Raw genomic sequence first — 22,811 nt, forward strand, 5'->3', positions numbered from 1 at the left:
TCAACACTCTTAACACTGGTCCTGAAGGGGTCATCTATCTATCCTGGTTTCCCTGTGTTTCCATTTCCTATTTTTACCAATGTACATCCTCTCTTCTTGTCAGATTTGTAAGGTAGAATTGGGATCATGATAGTGGGGGGAGGAAACATTGAAGAACTAGAGGAAAGTTGTATGTTTCATCTTTTCTCCACTGCACCCTGACTGGCTCATCCCCTCCCAACAACCCTTCAGTAAGGGTGTGTCCAATTGCCTAGAGATGGGCTTTGGGTCTCCATTCTGCACTCCCCATCATTTACAATGATAAGAATTTTTTTTTCTTTGATGCCTGATAATTGATCCCTTCGAGACCTCGGGGTGACACAGGCTGCTGTGCTTCTTCCATGTCAGCTTTGTTGGTTGTAAGATAGATGGCCGTTTGCTTACCTTCAAGTCTTTAAGACCCTAGATGCTATATCTTCTGATAGCTTGGCACCATCAACTTTCTTCAGCACATTTGCTTATGCACACAATTGTCTTAATTGATCGTGTCGGGAAGGTGACCATCATGGAATGCCAGTTTAATATAGCAAAGTGTTTTTTGTTTTTTTTTTGCATTGAGGGTGTACTTGAGTGGAGAGTCTCTGTCTTTTGATGCACTGCTACAAAAGACAGATTTTAAGGATTAAAGCAGATGTCAAATCCAGGACTAAGGTGAATCTGATGCAAGCAATATTAAAGCTACAAATGCTATGAAATAGCTATTCCAGAATAACTTAGGGAAGCAAAAAATCCACATCTGGGCTCACTCCTACACCTGCTCTAGGATCCTGGGCTTGTGCTGTTTATGCTTGATTTCCCTCTTCTGGTCTGAACACCCCCTGCATCTCAGTTCCATCACCTGTTCTTCAGGGAGGTTTGTGTGAGGGCCCACACTGATGTACCCTCACTGTGTCTCTTGCACAGATATACACAACCGCATCCTCTGTGGTCACAGAGCTCAGTTGCAGGGAGAACGGGTTCTCCGATGTGTCTGGGTTGATGACTAGATGATCATTTAGAGATGGTGCATAATCTGTTTCACTTTGTTCTGTACTAAGTCCTTCCCAGCCACTCAAGGCCTCTTCCAGGGTGCTGCCTGATCGAATCCCAAGTAGCACTGGTGCTGGAAACAGAGTCCCCGTGGTGGTTCAGATGAGAGTGAGGGTCTGTGAAGGCCTCACTATCTGAGGACCAGACTCCTGTAGCTGCACCAGGGCCAGGTCCCCTGAAGACATAAGAAATAAATATTAAACACCCATCTGTCAGTTAATCTGCTGGGGAGGATTCCATATCCCCCTGACACTGACCCAATGGGAGACTCAGCACCATGAGGATAAAGAGGAAGGAAGCAGACATTTCAGGAGCAAAGTCACCCTGATTCAGCAGTTGCGTGTGTCCCCTGAGGGAGAGGCAGCATTTAAACAGGAAATCACGTGAGCAATTTGCCTATGAGTGTCAATGGCTGGATAAGGTCTGGAGACTGTGAACAGCTCATGGGAACATAGGTCCTACCACTCCAAAAGCTATTTTCTCCAAGACTCGCGCCTGTGCATGTGGGACCAAGACAGTGAGCAGAGATGGAGGTATTTGGACGCCTACACATAGGCTCAGTTTAGTGTCTTCCCAGATGGAAGTGTTTGCTATCTTAAGTTATCCAGGGTCCAGGTTTATCTGTATTGTTTGATGTGAACATATCCAATTTTCATTCACATTTCTTCTTTCATTTTTTTATTGTGAGATCTGAGAGCTATTCACACACCAGGAATCCTCTCCACTGAGGACAAATCATTGAATCAAGCAAGCAAATCAACAAGCAAGCAAATAATATTTGCTCCCAAACCAAACTCAATGTCATCGAGTCTTTTCTGAATCACAGAGACCCTGTATGGTTAATAGAACTGTTCTGTAGGATTTTTGATAGAGTATCACATTGTATAAATATTCTCTGGGTCAGATAACCTCCTATTCCTGACAAGGACTAACTAGTTATTTTAAATCCATGAACTTTAATTCAATAACCAGATACTTAATTCAATGTGTCACTCAGGTATGCATACCTCTTTCCTAGGGGTCTGTATTACATGGGACTATGCTGTCATGTTGAGGATTAAGGAGGCCATGAAAATAACCATGGGTCAGGGCTTTCAATCACATTATATGCATGTCAATGCTAGACCGTTGTGAAGGAGGACTGGAGTAGTGCTTCATGGATCTTGATGATAGTGTGGGTGAAGAATATTGAAAATACCAGGCAATGTCATAAAAATAAGCTGATCTGTCTTAAAGGGAAGCACAACCAGAGAAGTTCTTTGGACCAAGATTGGTGATACTTCACCTCACACACTTTGGTCATGCTATGAGGAGAGAGCAGTACCCGGAAAAGACTCCATGCTCAGTAAAGTCGACGGTCAGTGAAAAAGAGGAAGCTCCTCAGTGGCATGGATTGATACAACAGGTGTAGCCATGAGATCAAGCATAGCAAGTGTGATGATGGCACAACATCAGTCCGTGCTCTGTTCTCTTGGTCACAGTGTTGATATAAATTGGAACAATCCCAAAGGTAACTCAGTAAACAAAAATATGTCAAAACACACAGCAGTACTCCTCACAGGCTCTTGTAGAATAACAGTTCTCAGGGAGTGGGGGAGGCAGGGGTAGATGAATATGTAATGTCATGTTGAATAAACACACAGCAAGAGGAAGTGGGTCCCAAGTTACCAATGGGCTGCATAAAAATGAAATGGGGACGCTTTACTTGGAATAAGAAAGGAGTGAGCCAGAAGAATCCCAAAAGCAAGCTCCTTAAGGAAAAAAAACAGTGAGGAGTGTGGTTTATAGTTTTAGGTATGTACACAACGAAGGAAATATAGGGGATCGTGGGTATGTACCAATTTCACAGAAACATTCCTGAGTATGCATCAGGGTGGGGTTGTGACTTTTAAAAAGAGATGGGTTTTTCGTAATTCCTCCTTCTAAATGTCTTATGATTTGATGTGGCGATGTTTTTCTGTTCCATGTTAACCTGAACTTGGGACTGTCCTTTATCTGCATGTTTGCCCAATATATTTAGACATAACTGATAGTAGGTTGGTGGAATGGTATACTTTTCTAGAAAGAAATGTGTCAACAGAGTGTCAGGAAGGAAAATACAGAATAAATATCGGCACCATATGAGGTATATATATTTCATTATCGTGCGTCCATATGTCATATCCCAGGGGAGGCTCTTTGGGCAAGTGTGAAATTTACAGTGTTACACAGGGTTAAGCAGGTTGGGCAGTGGACTCATAGAGATTGTCCAATGACTTCATTATTCTTATTTTGGGATCTGATTCTTCTTAACTAATTTATTGGTAGTAAATACATCCTTGTCACCAAAATTTAGCTACTAGATAAATAAAAATAAAATTTCCTTAAGATGGCAACTCTATTTCCATGTATTGTTGCTTCTCTATTCCTCTCGCTCCGTCCCTTCCTCCATCCTTCCCTCATCCCCTTCTTTCTTTCCTTCCTTTCTACATGTAGCAGTGATTGATAAACAGCCTTGAGAAAAATGTACATACTATCTCATCTTCCATCATTCCTGTCAAAGAGCAAAAGGGTTTCTGTTAAAAATTAAAGAGTTTATTTTGGTAACCAAACAATCAAGGATTGGCAATAGTACCTCTAAGGGTTCACAGTGAAGAGCAGAGAGAGATCAATGGCTCCATGAGCCTCGCCTTTTGAGTTCTTGGGTCTCTTGCTCTCTGATGGTTGGACCAGGGTGCAGGTGCCTTAGCCAGTTCCCTGCTTCAGCTGGCAAGATTCACTTCCTGAAAGACATCCCTGAGGAGAAGCCTTGTATACCCACCCTGATGCACCCCTGGGTGCTGAAGCAGCTATGTGGAGACCCCTGCCAGCACTGTGATGCTTACACTCTCTCTGATTCGGCTTTCCTCCTGCAGTCAGCATCATTGCGTGTGCTTTGTGAGATGGAGGAGGACTTTGTGGATTAGTGTCCGACATAGGGACAAATGTTGGACTTGTGGGCTTGGACAGCACTGGGTTGGGAAGCTTTCTTAATGTACACTTACCTTTTATATAAAACTCTCTGTTCATATGAGTTTTTGTGAATTTGTTTCTCTAGTTTACCCAGACTTACACAGTATGCTTCCTATATGTCTATGAGGTCAGTAAATTGTGTTATCCAGATTTATTGTCCAATTGATCTTTTGAGTTGTTCTGTAAAACTCAGTGGGGCATATTTAACTCTATTACTGTAAAATTATGTATTTCTCTCTTTAAGTCTATAAGCGTGTGATTAATATATTTTGAGGGTCTGCCATTGAGTGCATATATTTTTTTTTCCCTTTGTGCTCTTTTGTACCTTTTATCATATAATGCCCTTGTTTGTTTCCCATTAAGGATTGGGTCTTGAAGTCTATTTTATTTTTTATTTTTATTGCTAGTACTCCATTTTAAAATTGTCACTGGTTAATATTGCTTTTTTATTGCCATTTTCTTGATATATTTTCTTCTATCTTTCATTTTTAGGTTATATTTGTCTTTATGTCTCAAATGTGTTTCTTGTAAGCATAGAATTATGGATCAAGTTTCCTTATCCATTGTGCTTCTCTCTGCCACTTGAGAGGTGCATAGAATCCATTTATATTTCATGTCATTATTGATGTGTCTGCATTTATTGCTGTCATTATGCATTGGGTTATCTTTCTGGTTTTATCCCCCCCTTTGTGGAATTACTGATTTCCCCCTCAATTTTTCTGCCCTCAGTTCATTTTATATGTTTTCTCTTAATTTTTGTTTTTTTATTATTTTGTAAGTCTTTATATTCTGCACTTGTTTTTCTTTTGGATTAACTTTTTTTCATTCTTTCCATTTTCCTTGAGAATCTTAATAATTATATGCTTCCAAACGATAATATTGGCATAGAAAACGTTTTTGAGATCATTCTAAGAGATGTTTATTGAATAAATACACATTTGTGAGTGAGTATTCGTTAGAATGAAAAGCTTCAAGATACATTAGAGTGTGTGGAGAAAATATCCACTCAACATGAGAATACATTTTTGCATGAAATGTTTCTAATTTTGACTACAAATGCCACTAGTTAGTATCCTGGAGTGTAAACTGAGAGCTCATCAATACTTATTACTCTGAAGCCTGCCTTTGGATAGATGTTGAAAGACAGACAAAGCCCATTACAATGAAGAGAAGGCAGGTTCCAATGCAGGACGTTTCCCAAAAGTTATTACACATGGTGTCTCTAGAGAGATGTGACAAGGTGGAGAAACCACAGCTTCCGAGAGGAAATCATCACTGACTTCATTCCCTGGCATCTGCCGAAAACAGGACCTAAAGAACATTCTGAGAAAGTAGCTTTCAATTTCCTCCTCTTGTGACACATTTACTATCTTTTGGAATCAAACTTGTCCTTCGAATGAGTGACCCCTTCATTTTGATTCCAATGAATGATCTTACTAATGACTCTGCCCACCAAACAGGTCATTGCAGTTCACCTGTTCCGGGTGTCAGGGGTCTCTCTGTGCCTGGAACACTGTTTCTGCATCTAGGGAGACAATGTGTAACAAGCATCACTAAGGGCACGTCACCAATTTAGCCCTAGAAATCACCACAACTATTTTCTGAGACATAAAAATCATTAGTCATTCACTGCCAAGAGTGCACAGAGAGCTATTCAGAAAGAAACCTTCACAGACCTGACCCTGGGCAGTAGGAGGTCACTGAGCTCAGTATATTTAAAATCGTGCATTGAATGCATGAATCTGGACATGACTGTATTTCATTGTCAACAGGTTTTGAGTAACGGATAGGGTGAGAATTACCATGATAACCTGTTTTGAAGAAGGAAAATGACTTCCCCTGGCTGTGACGCTTGCGCAGTAATACATGGCCGTGTCCTCAGCAGTCATGGAGTTCAGCTGCAGGGAGAACTGGTTCTTCGATGTGTCTCTGGTGATTGAGAGTCGGCTTTGGTATGACGGGTTAAAATATGTATTACCATTAAAGCATCTGTGTACCAACCACTGCAGCCCCTTCCCCGAGGTCTGGCAGATCCAGCTCCAGCAGTAACCACTATTTGTGATAGAGAAAGCAGAGACAGAGCAGGTGAGGGACAGCTTCTGGGAGGGCTTCTCCAGTCCTGGACCCAACTCCTGAAGTTGCAACTGGGACAGGACACCTGCAAACAAAAACGATGGTTCCTGTCATTCACTTGAAGTCACAGCCATCCCCATAGATTCAAGTCAGATATCTGAATCTCCCACCTTGGAGAACTGTCACCAGGCAAAGGAGAACACACAGCAGTAGCATCTGTAGACCACAGCTCTACTTTTCCAAAAGACCTACAGCCGTGTCTAAAGAGAACTGATAGCTTTCCCAGCCAAAGGGTGAAATTTACCCTAGTGCCTGAAGAATGATTTGCATGTGACGGAGTCTAGTCTTTATAAACAGAAAGTGATAGAGAACAGACAACCCTCTACCTTCTGAGCCCATCTTAGGGTAACTCTTTGTTCGAACCATATGCCTGTTAGTCTATAATGAGAGAGCACTTGACCTAAGCGGTGAGCATTAAGGGTCAAAGGAAAACCAAGTATTTCTGAGCTCAGTGTGCTCTCCCTCCAGCCCCTCAAGGTCTCTGCCCTGCCTTGGACTCCTGTATGTCCTGTGTCCCAGAGAGTGGACAGACTATCATTTGTTGAAAACATCAGGTGGACACCAGGGTATCGTCAACACCCACAGTCTCCATACATCTTTTCTTTCCACACCAACACTTCCTTATCAACCTCCTCAAAGTCTTCAGGGGTTTTCTTTGGTCCACTGCCATCACCAACTCCAGCACTCCTACAAACAAAATGTCTCAAGTTTTGATAACTAAGGCCAGTCTTAATGTAAATAAAGACATTCAAGTGTCATAAGGTCGCAGGGAGGAGGTTTCCAATTGGAGAATGTTGGCCCCAGAATAGAATAGTTTCAACTCTTTAACTTCTAATTGATGCAAGACTGTGAGATGAGAAACCCCTGGTTTGCCAGAGCACATCCAAAATTCGGGCAAAACCAGTCAGGAGATCAAGTAGAAACATACAGCAGAGCAGTGAGTGGAAAGTCAAAGCTAACGGGAGCGGGGCGGGGGGGGAGCAGAATAAGAATAACAATATTTCAGGTTTGGAACAAAAAGACATCTGCTTGAGACCCAGCAGGCACCCTAGATTAAAGTATTGTCTATCTAGAAAACTAATCCTTCAAATTTAGGGGATGACCATAGACACTATTTAAAATGTCCCTTTCCCAGGGGACTCTGCTGCATCTAAAATGTGTGCATTTACAACCAAAGTCAGCTGTTGGGAACCGGACATAATCAGCCTGACAAAACCAATTCCATATTGCCTGCCCGGCAGCCTCAACCTTATCTTACCCTGACAAACACCAGATGGCCCACCTTTGTTTATTCCAGCACCAGACATTCCAGTCGTAGATTTGTGTCTGTCTGCCCTGTGTGCTCTACACCCCCCGTCCTCCCTTTTTTTATCTTCCCTTGGAATTCCTTTGTTTGCCTCACCCTTTAAAAAGCTTGTGTAGCAATAAACTGAGACCTTGACAAGAATCTGCTTGGTCTCGCTCCTCTCTCGCCCGTTTCTCTTTCAGGCTGGGTCCCCCTCGGAACTCCTCGAATAACTGAGTCCCGCCAGTCAGGGCAAGTGGCGCCCAACGTGGGGCCTGAGGTGTGGACCCTTGCCGGTTGGACCCCCAGCTCCAGAAGAGCTCCCAGAAGAAGACGCCCAGCCGGACCCCGATGAAGAGATGAAGAAGAAGTCGTGGACTGTCTTCGCCGCTCACGAAGACTGATCAGCCTCGGTGAGTAGAACTTCGTCCGTCCCATAGAGATGGGCCAAAAACTAACTAAAGAGATGGTCTTTATAAAGGACCTTAAAGTTTCCCTCAGAGAGAGAGGAGTAAGAGTTAAGAAAAAGGATTTGATAAGATTCTTTCTTTTTGTAGACAAAGTCTGTCCATGGTTTATAGTGAATGGGCCTGAAATACATCGTGGGAAATGGCAAAATGTCGGGAGGGATTTAAATGACAAACTGCATAAAGAAGGACCCGATGCTGTTCCCGCCGCAGTTTTTTCTTATTGGGGATTGATCAGGGACATTGTTGAGGCCGCTTCTAAGGACCCAGATAAGCAACAACTTCTCTCGGTGGCGGAATATTGCCTCCACCCACTTTCTCGCTCGGCCTCCGTTTCTTCCCTTTGTTCGGATAAAAACCCTTCCAAATCTTCCTCGGTAATCATAGAAGTGCCAGGTTCAGAGAAACCTGACTCAGAAAAGCCCGCTGCGGGGGAGCCTGCCCCCACTACCTCCCATTACCTTCCCCTCCCACAAGAGAAGTATAGCCTCAAAAATTTGCCTGCTACCTACCCTGTGTTTTCCAAAGCCACTAATGACGAGCCCCTAGACCCAGAGGACGTGGCCACTCTGGAGGAAGAAGCGGCACGTTACCATAACCCTGACTGGCCCCCTGTCCTTTTAGCCAGACCTCCACCTTATAACAATCAGATGTGCGCCCCCGCTCTCCCAGTCCCCGCCGCCTTAATGCCCGCCCTCTCTGAGGCAAAGGCAAAACTTTGCTCCCAAGTCGCTGAATTAAAAGAAGTTTTAAACCTCCAAAAGGATTTCGCCCGCCTTTCCGCGGAACTTTCTGTAAGGTTTATTTGGGCGCGAAACAGAACCAGAGATCCAATTAAGAAAGTTTTAGAAGCAGGCTTTATTGAGAAGCTTGCGGGCGGGATCAGCAACTCAGGGCATTGAGTTATTGAAGCCGTGCAGAGGGAAGTGTGAATGGTGTTTTTATACCCCTTTCTGACAGGCACAGGGGGAAAAAGGGGGATAACTATGCTTACGCAAGGGATTGTAAGAAAAGGAAGTAATTGTTAAAATTTTCTGGGAGTTGGGTGGGCGTTGGGCAAACTAGCGGAGCAAGCGTCTAGAAGTTGGGCAAGCTGACTGAGCAAGCGTCCTATTAGTAAAAATATGCTGGTTTTATACAAGGGAGGGGGTGTCGCGCGCTCAGTCTCGCCAGCAAGAAGGACGCGCCACAACAGGATTCTTCCACAGGTGTTTAATGCGGGTTCGATTTGCAGATGCGGAAAAAGACCCTGAAGCCCCAAACTACTGCTGCTTATATGCGCTCTATGGGGACGTGCTGTGCATTGATTGGTGCGTTTGCCAGAACCCTTATTAGCATACTCCAGGGTGGATTTATGACTACGTCATCTAAGCAGTGCGCATACTCTAAGTGGTTGTTTACCACTTAACTGGGCCACCGCCCTGACTGCCCAGCGCCATCTTGTAATGGCGGCGAGAGCTGCGGCTTCCCACATCTCCTCCTTTCTTATTTATTTTAGGCCTAATCCATCGATCCATCCCGGAGCCTCCAGCAGCCCCAGGAGATCAAGATGGATATAAGAACCCAAATCTGGTCACCCTGATGCGTGCAATGAGCAGAGCTCCGCATGGTGCAAGGGCTGGCCAAGATCCAATTTCTGTCACTCTTCCCAGTGCAATGGGGTCTTCCCCTTGGGGTGCGAGAGCTGACAACTTATGGGGGTTAGTTTTCTTTTAACAAAGAAAGCCAAAGATCATGGGAACCACCGCACTCAATCGCTAAGAGCACCTGCGCAATGATGACCTTGGCACGCCTTTGCTGAGCTTTAAGTTTGCAGAGCAATCATAGCAACAACACTCCTCCACAGCACATTATTGCAGCAAATGTAAACACCCCCACCCACTCCTTAAATTAGGAAAATGCAGATGAAAGCCAAGAAGAAAAAATTTCAAGGGTAAGGGGTTCCACGTGTGTTCCATTCAATAGGACAACTTGATTCAGGAGGTCTTCTTGCAGCTGGTTCAACTATTTGGTCCATTGTCCTGTGAGATACTGAGAAATACTAGCACTCAATGCACTAAAATTATCATATAACACTGGAGTGATGCAAAGCGCTGTGGTGGAAGAGACACAGCTTAATTGTACCATAGTGGTAAACTGGTTGATTTGCTGCTGGAGCAAATCTGTTTTTTGATTTAATTAAAAAATGCCAGAGGTCAGATGGGCATCCACACGCTGACATTGCAGTAACGCTTCAGCGGTTTGAGACACAATACTGTTCTTAATTCCCTGTGCTACCGGGGCCCATATCACCATTAGCGTCAATAGTAGCGCTGGATGGATCGCTGTCCTCTTCATTCTTTCTGCTCCCACGATCTTCATCCTCCTTCTTAATTAGTCTCACCAGTCTCTCTGGCACCAAGATGGGGTTTTCTTCTTCCTGTGGAAAAACACAAAATGATTAATATGAGGTCCGGGCCATACCATTTGTTGTCTAGGACATTTTTCCACCGGGCCATTTCCTTTGGTGGCTTTGGCCATTGCCCGTGTCTGTCTGCAGCTGATTGGCCTTTCTCATCCAAATTTTTAAAATTTAGGGTGAAAAGGGTTAGAGATAAAGCCATTCTAGGGGTAGTGACCGTCACGGTCTCTATTCCCCCTTTTTGCTTTGATAAATATTGCTTTAGAGTGCGATGACATCGTTCCACAATTCCTTGCCCTTGGGGATTGTACAGCAAACCCCTGAAGTGCTTCACTTGCATTTGCAAGCAAAACTGTCGGAACTTGGTGGAAGTGTATGCAGGCCCATTATCTGTTTTTAACATGGTGGGCTTGCCCCATGCACTCCAGGCTTCTAAGCAGTGTTGAATTACTTGGCTGGATTTTTCCCCCGTTAGGGGTGTTGCATGTACAATGCCAGAACTGGTGTCCACTGACACATGCACGTACTGCAACTTTCCAAAAGCAGATACATGGGTAACGTCCATTTGCCAGATGTTGAGAGGACGGACGCCTCGAGGGTTTACCCCGACCGAGGGTTTGGAAATAAATTCTGCACACTTGGCGCACTGCAACACAATAGTGTGAGCCTCTGCGCGAGTAATTGGAAACTTAATGCGTAGGGTGGCAGCAGGCACATGATACAGCTCATGAAAGTCTTTAGCAAGTTCAAAGTGGGATTTAGTTAACACAGGGAAAGCTCTTGTAGCTTGATCAGCCAAATCATTACCTTTTACCATGGGTCCCGGGAGCAAGCTATGAACACGTATATGCTGAATATAAAATGGGTGTTTTCGTTGCAAAATACATTTTCTAATTTGAGACACGATGTCTGCTACCTTGCTGGATTGCTTAATGTAGCCAGCAATTTCCAGCTTAGACACCGCGTTGACTACGTAATGGGAGTCAGATATGATGTTAATTGGCTCCGTGAATTTCTTAAAAACTTCTAAGACCACCAAACATTCTACTAATTGGGGTGCATCAGCTAAAAATTGTAATGTAGTCACTTGATCGTTTATTACATAACATCCTTTGCCTGTACTAGAGCCATCTGTATAAATGTCTAAAGCTTCCTTAATGGGGTTGTTAACAGTGACACGGGGAAAAATTACTGGATGAGCAGTCACAAATTGCAACAAGGAATGTTTAGGATAATGGTTTTCTATTAGTCCATTAAAACTGCATTTAAAAATTGCCCACTCATCTGTAGTGGCGCACAGTGTAGAAACTTGCTTACTAGTATATGGGACAATGACGCTGCTAGGCTCTCTTCCAAAATGCATAATAGCTGTCTTAACACCCCTTAGGGCCATTGTGGCTACCATAAAAGGGTAGTGTTCAATAGTTTTGGAAGGTGAGGAGTGGGCATGGATCCACAACAAAGGCCCAGTCTGCCACAAGACCGCAGTTGGCGCGCAGGCAATTTTTAGAATGCACAGCTGAAAAGGAGATTTTATGTCTATTCTATCTAACTGCGCTTCAGAAATGGCCTTTTCAACCTGTTCTAATACTTTCTGGGCTTGAGGAGTGATTTCTCGAGGAGAAGTAACAAGGCTTTCTCCTTCCAAGATATTGAACAATGGCTTAAGGTCAGCAGTGGATACCTTTAAATATGGGCGGAGCCAATTGATATCTCCTAGCAACTTTTGAAAATCATTTAATGTCTTTAACTGATCCTTCCGTATAGTCAATTTTTGAGGTATTATGTGACAAGGGCTTATTGTGGCTCCTAAAAACTGTCCAATTGAAGATTGTTGGACCTTATCTGGTGCTATGGCTAACTGATGGGATTCTAATTCCTTAACTACCTCTCTGTATCCCTGCTGCACATCTGGCTCCTCTTCTCCAGTTATTAATATGTCATCCATGTAATGGTAGATTTTTAACTGACCAAATTTTTCTCTGACGGGTGCTAGTGCGTGGTCCACAAATAACTGGCACATAGTAGGACTATTGGCCATTTTCTGTGGCAAAACTCGCCACTGAAAGCGTTTGTCAGGTTCTTCATGATTAATGGAGGGTAGGGTAAAGGCAAATCTTTCCTTATCTTTCTTATGCAAAGGGATGGAGAAAAAACAATCCTTAATGTCTATTATAATGATGGTCCAGCCTTTAGGTATTGCAGATAGCAATGGGAGGCCTTTCTGCACAGGGCCCATGAGTGACATTTGGGCGTTGATGGCTCTTAAATCATGCAACAATCTCCACTTCCCTGATTTTTTCTTAATAACAAATATGGGTGTGTTCCACGGGGACACGGATGGTTCTAAATGTCCTAGTTCTAGCTGTTCCTTAACTAGCCTTTGTGCTGCAATTAATTTTTCTACTGGGAGCGGCCACTGTGGTACCCTAACTGGCTCTGCTGAGAGCCACGGAATGGGTAGCGGCTCCACAGTGGCCCCTAGGAAAAACCCAGACCTGTGCGATCTTTCTTCACTGCTACCTCTATTGGTTCAGGACGACCCTGTAGGTGTTTCCCAACTCCCTTTCCCGGTACATATCCCATTTTTTGCATAAGTTCTTGACTTATAGGTGAGTAATCATTGGTTAGTATTAATCCTAGGTCTGTCAACATGTCCCTTCCCCACAAATTTACAGGTAAGGGGAGGACATATGGTTGTAACTGGCCTGATTGTCCTTCCTCAGCTTTCCAGTGCAACCGTCTGGTGCTTATCATAGGCATGGATGCATACCCGAGTCCTTGTAGAGACTGTGAAGATTGTGTTACCAGCCAGCAGGAAGGCCACCATTTGGTGGATATAATGCTTTTGTCTGCCCCTTTGTCTAATATACCTTCAAAGGTTTTCCCTTCAATGTCCAATGTCAAAGTTGGGGGTTGATCTAACTGCACTGAGAAAAAGGCCCCAGCTTCTCCTGATGATCCAAAGCTCATTTTTTCTCTACTAACTTTAGTACTTGGGAATAGTGCATGCTTGCTAGACAACACCAAGAGCTGCGCGATACGGTCTCCAGGTGAGATGGCATATATTCCTCGTGGGGAGGAGCACATTGCCTTTACTTGTCCTGTAAAATCCTGATCAATGACTCCTGGGTGCACAATTAAGCCTTTTAAGGTGGTGGAGGACCTACCAAGCAGCAAGCTCACGGTGCCTTCTGGAAGGGGACCATAAAAATCCGTAGGGATGGGCTGGCATCCCTGCTGTGGCGTTAGTACTGCTCTGGTGGTGGAACTGAGGTCCACCCCTGCGAATCCCGCAGTGGCCCTTTTGGGAGTGGCCTCCCCAGTGGGCGGAGGCCCTCCTCCTGGATTGCCCCATACATTTGCGGGCCCTGGGGATGAGGGCCCCGCTTCCCGTTTTTTGGCTCCTAGTCATTTTGCTCTAGGGGGCGCCCCTTGCTATCTTTCACAGATCTGCATTCGTTGTCCCAATGTCTACCCTTACCACACCGAGGGCAAACTCCCGGGGTCCTTTTGGTCCCTATCCTAGTTTGACTCGCGGTGCCAGTAGGGCAATGTTTTTTAATGTGTCCTTCCTTACCACACTGAAAGCATTTTAGGGGGCCTCTTTTTAGGGCCGCCAATACTGCAGCAGCCAATCCTGTATTTGTCAAAGGACCACCAACTTCCCTGCAAGCCTTCATCCATGCCTGCAGTCCTTTGGACTTCCAGGGCGTTATAACTGTTCTACATTCTTTAGTACACTGCTCAAAAACTAACTGCTCAATGAGAGGCATGGCTGTTTCCTGATCTCCAAAGATTTTTCCTGCCGCTTCCAACATACGGGCGACAAAATCTGAGAAAGGCTCAGTAGGTCCCTGTATAATTTTATTTAAGTTACCTCTAACCTCTCCTTTATTAGGCAAGGTCCTCCATGCCTTGCTCGCGGCAGTATTTATTTGTTGATATACCTGTATTGGGAAGGCTGTTTGATTGTTAACCCATCTTCCTTGACCTGTCAGCATTTCAAAATTCCATGCGGGTTGCCCCGCCGCGGCATTTTTCCTAGCCTGAGCCATTAATAGGTCCTGCCACAAGGATTTCCACTCCAAATACTGTCCTGTTGTCAAGACTGCTTTTGTAACAAAAGTCCAATCAGCAGGTGTCATAGCATTGCCTGTAAGTCTCTCAATCAGGGACTGAGTATAATTTGCATTGACACCATAAGATCTTACTGCTTCAGCTAAGTCCTTCACTTGCTTATGCTCTAAAGGCGTATGATAACAAGCATTATTCTGGTCTTCAAATACTGGGTACATTTGTTGTATTGCTCTGCGGGTACCGGGTGGGCAAAAGGAGTATCCACACCCTTTCTGCCTGTTCTCGCTATAAGGGGGTGGTGCGGACAGGCTCACAGCGGTTACTTGAAAAGCATTATACCGTCCCTCCTCGTAGCGAGCGGCTGCCTCCTCTAACTGTTCCTCTTCTTCCTCTGATAACTCAAGAAGCTCTAGTTCTCGCCACGGGTACAAGGGCTCCGAATGGCGGGCACGGCTCTTCTTCTGTTGATCAACTTCCTCTTTTAATTTTAACTGCGCAGCCTCCTCATTTTTAACAGCTTTGTGCTGCTTCCTACGAGCTCCTTGTTCTTCCTCCCGCTCTGTTTCTGACATGCTCTCCTGAACATCTTCTAAAGCCTGCTGCCCTTGGCGCAATGGCTGCTCACACTCTTTGTCCTCAATGCATGCTTTCACTAGCTTCCAAATGGGTCTAATCCCCGGCTTCAGCCGTCCGGCTTCAGCGGCTCAGTCTATGTCTCGCCCTAGCTTATTCCAGCTCGCGGATGTTAGCGAGCCTGTGGAAACAAACCATGGTGCTATCTCATCTATGTTTTTTACAAATTTACACAAAGTCTGTTCTGAAATTTTTAATCCTCTATTTCTCAATAGGGCATCGAGAGCCGTAACCATAGTCTTTATTGCCGCGTTCCCCATGTTGCCTGCTTATGTATACAAAGACTTAACACACGGGCGCGCACGGATTTATCTACACCCGATTTATGCGCGATAAAGAAAAGGCAGCTGGCTGTTCGCCGTTAAAACCGAAAGCGGAAGTATTCACACGCCAACACTCAAGCACCAGCAAGCGGCTTAACAATCATTCAGGCTCATGTCTCTCAGAACTTACCATTTCTTCCCACGCCGTGCGGTTCTGAATCCTCCCTGATGACAGGGGGTCTCCGCTCATGCCGGAGGTGGTCGTTCCCGAGTTTCGGCACCACTTGTCGCGCGCTCAGTCTCGCCAGCAAGAAGGACGCGCCACAACAGGATTCTTCCACAGGCGTTTAATGCGGGTTCGATTTGCAGATGCGGAAAAAGACCTTGAAGCCCCAAACTACTGCTGCTTATATGCGCTCTATGGGGACGTGCTGTGCATTGATTGGTGCGTTCACCAGAACCCTTATTAGCATACTCCAGGGTGGAGTTATGACTACGTCATCTAAGCAGTGCGCATGCTCTAAGTGGTTGTTTACCACTTAACTGGGCCACCGCCCTGACTGCCCGGCGCCATCTTGTAATGGCGGCGAGAGCTGCGGCTTCCCACAAGGGGGGGTAGGTACAGGGTAAGTTACAAGAACTTAACATAGTTCCAAAATCAAAATGGAGTTACTTGTGCTAAGATCCTTCATCCCAGACTCCACCCTATAGGGAAAATGGACGATGTTGTCTTTCCGTAACTGCTTCATGCTGACCATGGACGACGATTTAAGGGGGGAGGGGGGCTTTGTAAGGCGGAGTACTGGGATTCTAGGGTCGACGCACGATGGGGGAATTCATATCGAGGCTCCCAGACAGTTTCATATTGGGGTTCATGCAGCTGCAACATCATTTGGTGAACTGCAGCTTGGGTGATGTTGCGGAGCCTGTTTTGGAAAAACTGGATAAAACAAGGAGCAATTAAAAATAAAAGTGTAATTAAAATTATGGGTCCTATTATGGGGGCTAAAAAGGAGTACAGAGAAGTGCTCCACCAGGGAATAGTTCCATCTGTTGTTGGCCTGGTGCTCTGTAACTCACGGCTTAGTTTGTTAGTGATCTGGATATTGGTTTTCACAATTCCCAACTCATTGATGTAATAACAGCATTCCTCCTGGAGGAAGAGGCAGGTTCCTCCCTTTTCTGCCGTGATGAGGTCTAGAGCGCGACGGTTCTGTAAGGTAACTTGAGCAATAGAGGTTATTTGTTTTAGTAAGGAGTCTAAAGATTCTGCGGAGATATCGAATGTCGATTGGAAGCGTTCAGCTAACTGATTGGTTGTGGTGATGGAGTGTCCCAGGGTGCCACCACTCAGTCCCACCGCGACTGGTGAGTACGCTTAGGGAAAGGCCTACAATAACCGGGAGAAAAACTGCTTTTTTACTGTGGTGACTATGTGTCTGGGTGTATTTGTTCTGGAATTTAGCTGGGGTGTAGACAGTGAGCTGCGGAACTAGAGTGACAGGTAGGCACAAGAAGGCAGACCTGCTACTGATGTTAAGAAGTTTGGTGAGTGTATAATTGCACCAGAAGAAAAATTCTGCTGGTGCTGTTATTGGCTGGGAGGATGGCATTGTGGTGTTGCACAGTTGAGTGGATGCATTGGAGTAGCAAAACGGCACCTGTGCGTACCCTGGTGTGAAGTACAGAGGGACATTGGGGATAATTATGGGTTGCATGGTGGAGACCTTAAGTGCAGATGACCAGCTGGGAACTGGGACTGCTGCTAGAGGAGGGCATTCCAGGGCTGCACACATGAGGCAGGTGGAAAGGTTGCCTAATTTAGCAAGGTTGGTGATGGCCAGTCCCTGCTGTAGCAGGGCGATCCAGGAGAAGAGAGACTTGGAAGGTTTAGAAATTTGGTTAATGAGTTGCTGTTTTGGGATCTGAATATTACGGTGGATGGTGGATTGGACCTGGGCTAACAACCTTTATATGAACAGTTTAGCATTAGGATATGTGCTGTGGGAGTTAAAATACCAGCCTCCCTTGACTGGTTTGGTCTATCTGTTGTTGTACGGGTCAGGGATGGTTAAGGGGAATTGTATTCCTGACCAAAAGAACAGGTGGGATTTGGTTACAGGGTAGGGGCGAGCATGGTGAATATTGTAGGACCTTCAGGGCACCCTGTGTTTTGTTTTACCCATTTTTGTGCACAAGCGGGGTTAGAGGTTTGGTCATATAGAAAACAAACGATGGGGGAAGTTGGTTTTGGGAGAAGGTGCGCATTCAGGGAGTTGGAACTGTGTTTGAACAAGGTGAAATTAAGGTAGACTGGGCCAGAATAACTAGTGACCAGGCAATCAGCTGTGGCTAGGAGATAACTTTTTCCAGTGAGTAGGTGATGCTGGTGATATTGGGGGTTAGTTACATTTTCAGTGAGAAAAAAACCTCCAGGCGAAAGGGGAAGTTAATGCTAGGCTTAGCTGGCTGGTTTGGTGAGGCGAGTGAGGCGGAGAGACATAGGACCAGTAGACTGAACAGACCACTGGGGAACATGATTAACTTTGGTTACTGGTTTGACTCTGGAGAGGTATATCCAAGAGTGTAGACCTACTACTTTGACAGCCGAGAGAGTGGTGAGAATGACAGTGTACAGACCTTCCCACTGAGGTGCCAAAGGTTTGGGTGTTAAAGATTTAATACGGTATCTCCAGGATGTACTGACTGGGAGGTTGGGAGAGGCTGGAGAAGATTCAGGGATAACGGAGTTAACGTGTTGTCTAAGGAGGTTGCGGAGTAAAGAAAAATATGGTAAATATGAGGCTAATGGAGGGCTGTCACTGGGAGGGAAAGGGGAGAAAAGGAAGGGTCGCCTATAAAATATTTCAAATGGACTGAGGCTGGACAGCTCCAGAGGGAATGGGGAGGGTGCGTGCAAACGGGTAAGAGCAAAAGGTAATAGCTTGCATAGTGTAATAATAACATCCTGATAAAATTGCTTTACGCACAAACAATTTCTTGGGACTAATCTTATTTTAACACTTTCCTCCCTTCAAACGTCCCTCCGAGAAACTATTTTTTGTTCACCTTGCCAGGCAGCACACCCTTGCGGGTCCGCTAAAGAGCATGTCCCTAAAACAAAGAAGGCCAAACCTGCCCAGCTCTTGCTCCCCGTTCTCACCCGCTCCACCAGGTCCTCCCCAAGGTCCACCCCTGATAACCCTCAGGCAGAGTCCGCCGGCTCCCCGCCCGTGGGCTCTGGTAACGAGGACGGGGAGGCGAAAAACGATAACACGTCGGGGTCTGAGAACGAAAACGAAAGCGGGAGCGAAGATGAGGAGCCGCCTGTACAGGGGACTGGCTCTAAAACTCGGGAATTCCGTAAGATCCACCTTAAAAACTTAAAGGAACTCAACACCGCAGTCCGAACTTACGGAGCCAACGCCCCTTACACCTTAAGTGTTTTGGACGCCGTCTCCCGCAAGGGCCATATGCTTCCCGCCGAGTGGACGCAAGTAGTGCAGGCTGTTTTGACTCGAGTCCAGTTTTTAACTTGGAAAGCCGATTTTTTGGATAGATGTCAGTCTATTGCCGCCACTAACCTCAAATCCCCTCGATCACCTTCGGCTGCTTGGACCTTTAAAAAGCTTAGTGGGCAGGGCAAGTATGCTGCTGAAACACACCAGCAACGCTTCCCAATCGGTCTCTTAGCCCAAACTGCCAATGCCGCCCTTGGCGCGTGGCGAGCGCTTCCCACTTAAGGTTCAGCCATTATCCCCCTCACTAAAATAACTCAAGGGCTGCAGGAGCCATACAATGAGTTCATTAGCCGCCTTTTGGAAGGGGCCGAACGGACCCTCGACCATGAGGCTGCTAGTGATAAGCTCATTAAACAGCTGGCCTATGAAAATGCTAATATCTCCTGCAGGGCGGTTATGCGCGGCAAGGCTAGAGATAAGACCCTTGATGAAATGTTACACTTGTGCCAGGATATCGACCCTTTTTCCGCTAAGGTTTCCCAGGCCATTTATCTTGCAGTGGGCGCCGCCTTGCAGGTCAATAATTCTTCGAAAAATTGTTTTAAGTGCGGCCAACCAGGACAGTTCGCCCGGCAGTGCCCTGTCGCAGCCCCCTTCTTCACTAAAATTACCTCCCCTGCGGAATCGAGCGCCTGCCCCGCCATCCCCGCTACCCCTTGCCCCCGATGTAAAAAAGGAAAGCATTGGGTTACTGCCTGCCGCTCCATTACCGATATCAACAGGCGTCCCTTGCCTCCGCTCTCGGGAAACGGCCAGCGGGGCCAGCCCCGAGCCCTTGAACCCATTCCCTTTGTTCCGGCCTTGGGGAACAGCCGGCAGCCCGACCCTCCCTGTACCGGGCCACCCCAGGAAATGCAGGAGTGGACCTGTGTACCGCCACCCCCACAATACTAACCCCCGAAGATGGAGTGCGAATTATCGACACTGGAATTTTTGGCCCCCCACCACCAGGCACCTTTTTTTCTGATTTTGGGACACTCTTCAACCACCCTAAATGGTATTACTGTTCACCCCTCATTGGTAGATAGTGATTATGCAGGAGAAATAAAGATTTTGGCAAGTGTTTCTAAAGGTATTGTTTCCATCCTGCGAGGGCAGCGCCTGGCTCCAGGCCCTACCGCTGCCTCTGAACACTTCTCACCCGGCGATCAGCAATACTCGTGGTGCCTCCCGACCGGGCTCCTCTGACCTTTATTGGGTCCAGGCCATTACTAAGGATCGCCCAACACTTACTCTTAAGATCCAGAGAAAGGCCTTTGAGGGCATCTTAGACTCTGGAGCAGACTCCACTGTCCTTTCTCAAAGCTCCTGGCCTTCTGCTTGGCCTTTATAGGCCTCTTTAACTCATCCGCAAGGGATTGGGCAGTCAAAAAATACCCTGCAAAGTTCCCAACTTCTAACCTGGGAGGATAGCGAGGGCAATACAGGTACAATTCAGCCTTTTGTTGTTCCCGGCCTGCCCGTCAATCTCTGGGGCAGGGATGTTCTTTCTCAAATGAAGGTTTTTATGTGCAGCCCTAACGAAGTCGTCTCCCAACAAATGCTTTCCCAGGGTTATTTGCCCGGGCAGGGATTAGGCAAACTAAGTCAGGGAGACTCAACGCCCGTCGCAGCTGTCCCAAAAAATGATCGCACAGGCTTAGGATTTTCTAATCATTTTTTGTAAGGGCCATTGCTCCTCCTGCACTCCAGGCAGAAAAGATTACATGGAAGAGTGATGAGCCTGTCTGGATTGACCAATGGCCCCTCCCATCACATAAGTTGTCCGCCGCCACACAGTTGGTGCAGGAACAGCTGGAGGCTGGACACATTGAACCCTCCACCTCGCCCTGGAATACGCCTGTGTTTGTTATTAAAAAGAAAACAGGGAAGTGGCGGTTGTTGCAAGATTTAAGGGCAATTAATAAAACCATGGTTCCTATGGGCGCCCTACAACCAGGTCTCCCTTCGCCAATAGCTATTCCTAAAAATTTTGTTAAACTAATTATTGATCTTAAAGATTGTTTTTTTTTCTATCCCTCTTCACCCTGAGGATTGCAAGCGTTTTGCATTCAGTCTCCCTATAATTAATTGCGTAGGGCCTTCCCCTCGTTTTCAGTGGCGGGTCCTCCCGCAGGGGGGGACCACAAGCCCCACCCTGTGTCAGAAATATGTGGCTCAAACGGTTGACCCCTTCCGCTTGTCATTTCCTAACTTATATATTATCCATTACATGGACAACATTTTGTTGGCAGGGCCCCGCGAGCAACAGCTCCATCAGGTGGGACAGCAACTCATCATTGCCCTCCAAAATAGCGGTCTCCAAATTTCCCCGGAGAAAATTCAAGTCCACCCCCCACAATTATTTCTGGGGTTTGAATTGTTACCTAATCGAGTTTATTCTCAAAAGATCCAGTTACGTACTGACGCAATGCATACTTTAAATGACTTCCAAAGGTTACTCGGGGACATTAACTGGCTCCGCCCTTACTTGAAGCTCACTACCAAAGAACTTAAGCCTTTATTTGACATTTTGCGGGGAGATGCTGATCCCTCTTCCCCTCGCGCGCTCACCCCTGAGGCCCAACAAGCCTTAGCCCAGGTCTAGCAAGCCATTAACAATCAAAGCATTGGTTATTTTTCCCCAGAATTGCTGTTCAATTTTATTATTTTCCCCACCCCCCATTCTCCCACAGGGTTGCTCTGGCAGCTCGAGCCTTTATTTTGGGTTTATTTGCCCGCTTCCCCTAACCGAGTATTACCTACTTACCCTCATCTGGTTGCCCAACTCTTATGCCTTGGCAGGGAAGCTGCTTTAAAACTGTTTGGTAGAGATCCTGAGACTATAATTGTGCCGTACACCGCCGCCCAGGTCCAGTGGCTCCTCCAAAGTGATGATGATTGCGCTGTTAATTGTACTTCTTTTCAGGGCTCCATAGATATTCATTATCCGGCCGATAAATTAATCCAGTTTTTCCAAAGATCCCCTGTTATTTTCCCCCATTGGACTAAGATGGCTCCAGTTGTGGGGGCCCTGTTGGTTTTCTCTGACGGATCGTCTTCTGGAATGGCCGCCTTAAGCATAAATGGGCAGGTCTCTCAATTTCGGACCAAGTTCTCCTCAGCTCAGTCAGTGGAATTAAGCGCCATCATAAAAATTTTTAAGACCTTGCCAGATAATCCTTTTAATTTGTATACTGACAGTGCTTATGTCGCCGCTTCTGTTCCGCTTTTAGAAACGGTCCCTTATATCCACCCTACAACTAATGCCTCCCCCTTGTTTTCCCAATTACAAAAATTAATTTTTGCCCGTACAGCCCCGTTCTTTATAGGCCACATCCGTGCCCATACTGGATTGCCAGGACCGTTGTCGGAAGGAAACAATCTGCTTGACCAAGCCACGCAATTAATTGCAGCCAACCTCTCTATAACTCCCCTTGAAGCAGCCCAAAAGGCACATGATTTACACCACCTTAATGCCCATACCCTCAGGCTCAAATATTCCATTACACGGGAGCAGGCCAGACAAATTGTACGACAATGCAAAGGCTGCTTGACCCTTTTACCCGAGCCTCACAACGGGGTCAACCCCCGTGGGCTCGTGCCTGGAGAGTTGTGGCAAATGGATGTTACCCACCACCCACCCTTTGGCAAACTTAAATATATCCATGTTTCGGTCGACACGTTTAACGGCTTCATTTGTGCCTCCCTTCAAACTGGGGAGGCCACCAAGCACGTCATTTATCACATCTCTCTTGCTTGGCTGCCACCCCTCAACCCAAGGTACTTAAGACGGACAATGGCCCTGGATATACCAGCTCCACTTTTAAACAATTTTGCGCACAAATGGGCATCCACCATGTTACTGGCATCCCTTACAACCCTCAAGGTCAGGGCATTGTGGAGAGAACGCACCAAACTTTAAAAGACATGCTTTTCAAACTACAGTCAGGGGGGGAGTCTTTATATCCCCGCTCTGGCAACTCCAAA

Source organism: Tenrec ecaudatus, chromosome 3 (assembly GCF_050624435.1).
Source record: "Tenrec ecaudatus isolate mTenEca1 chromosome 3, mTenEca1.hap1, whole genome shotgun sequence".
NCBI classification, from domain to species: domain Eukaryota; kingdom Metazoa; phylum Chordata; class Mammalia; order Afrosoricida; family Tenrecidae; genus Tenrec; species Tenrec ecaudatus.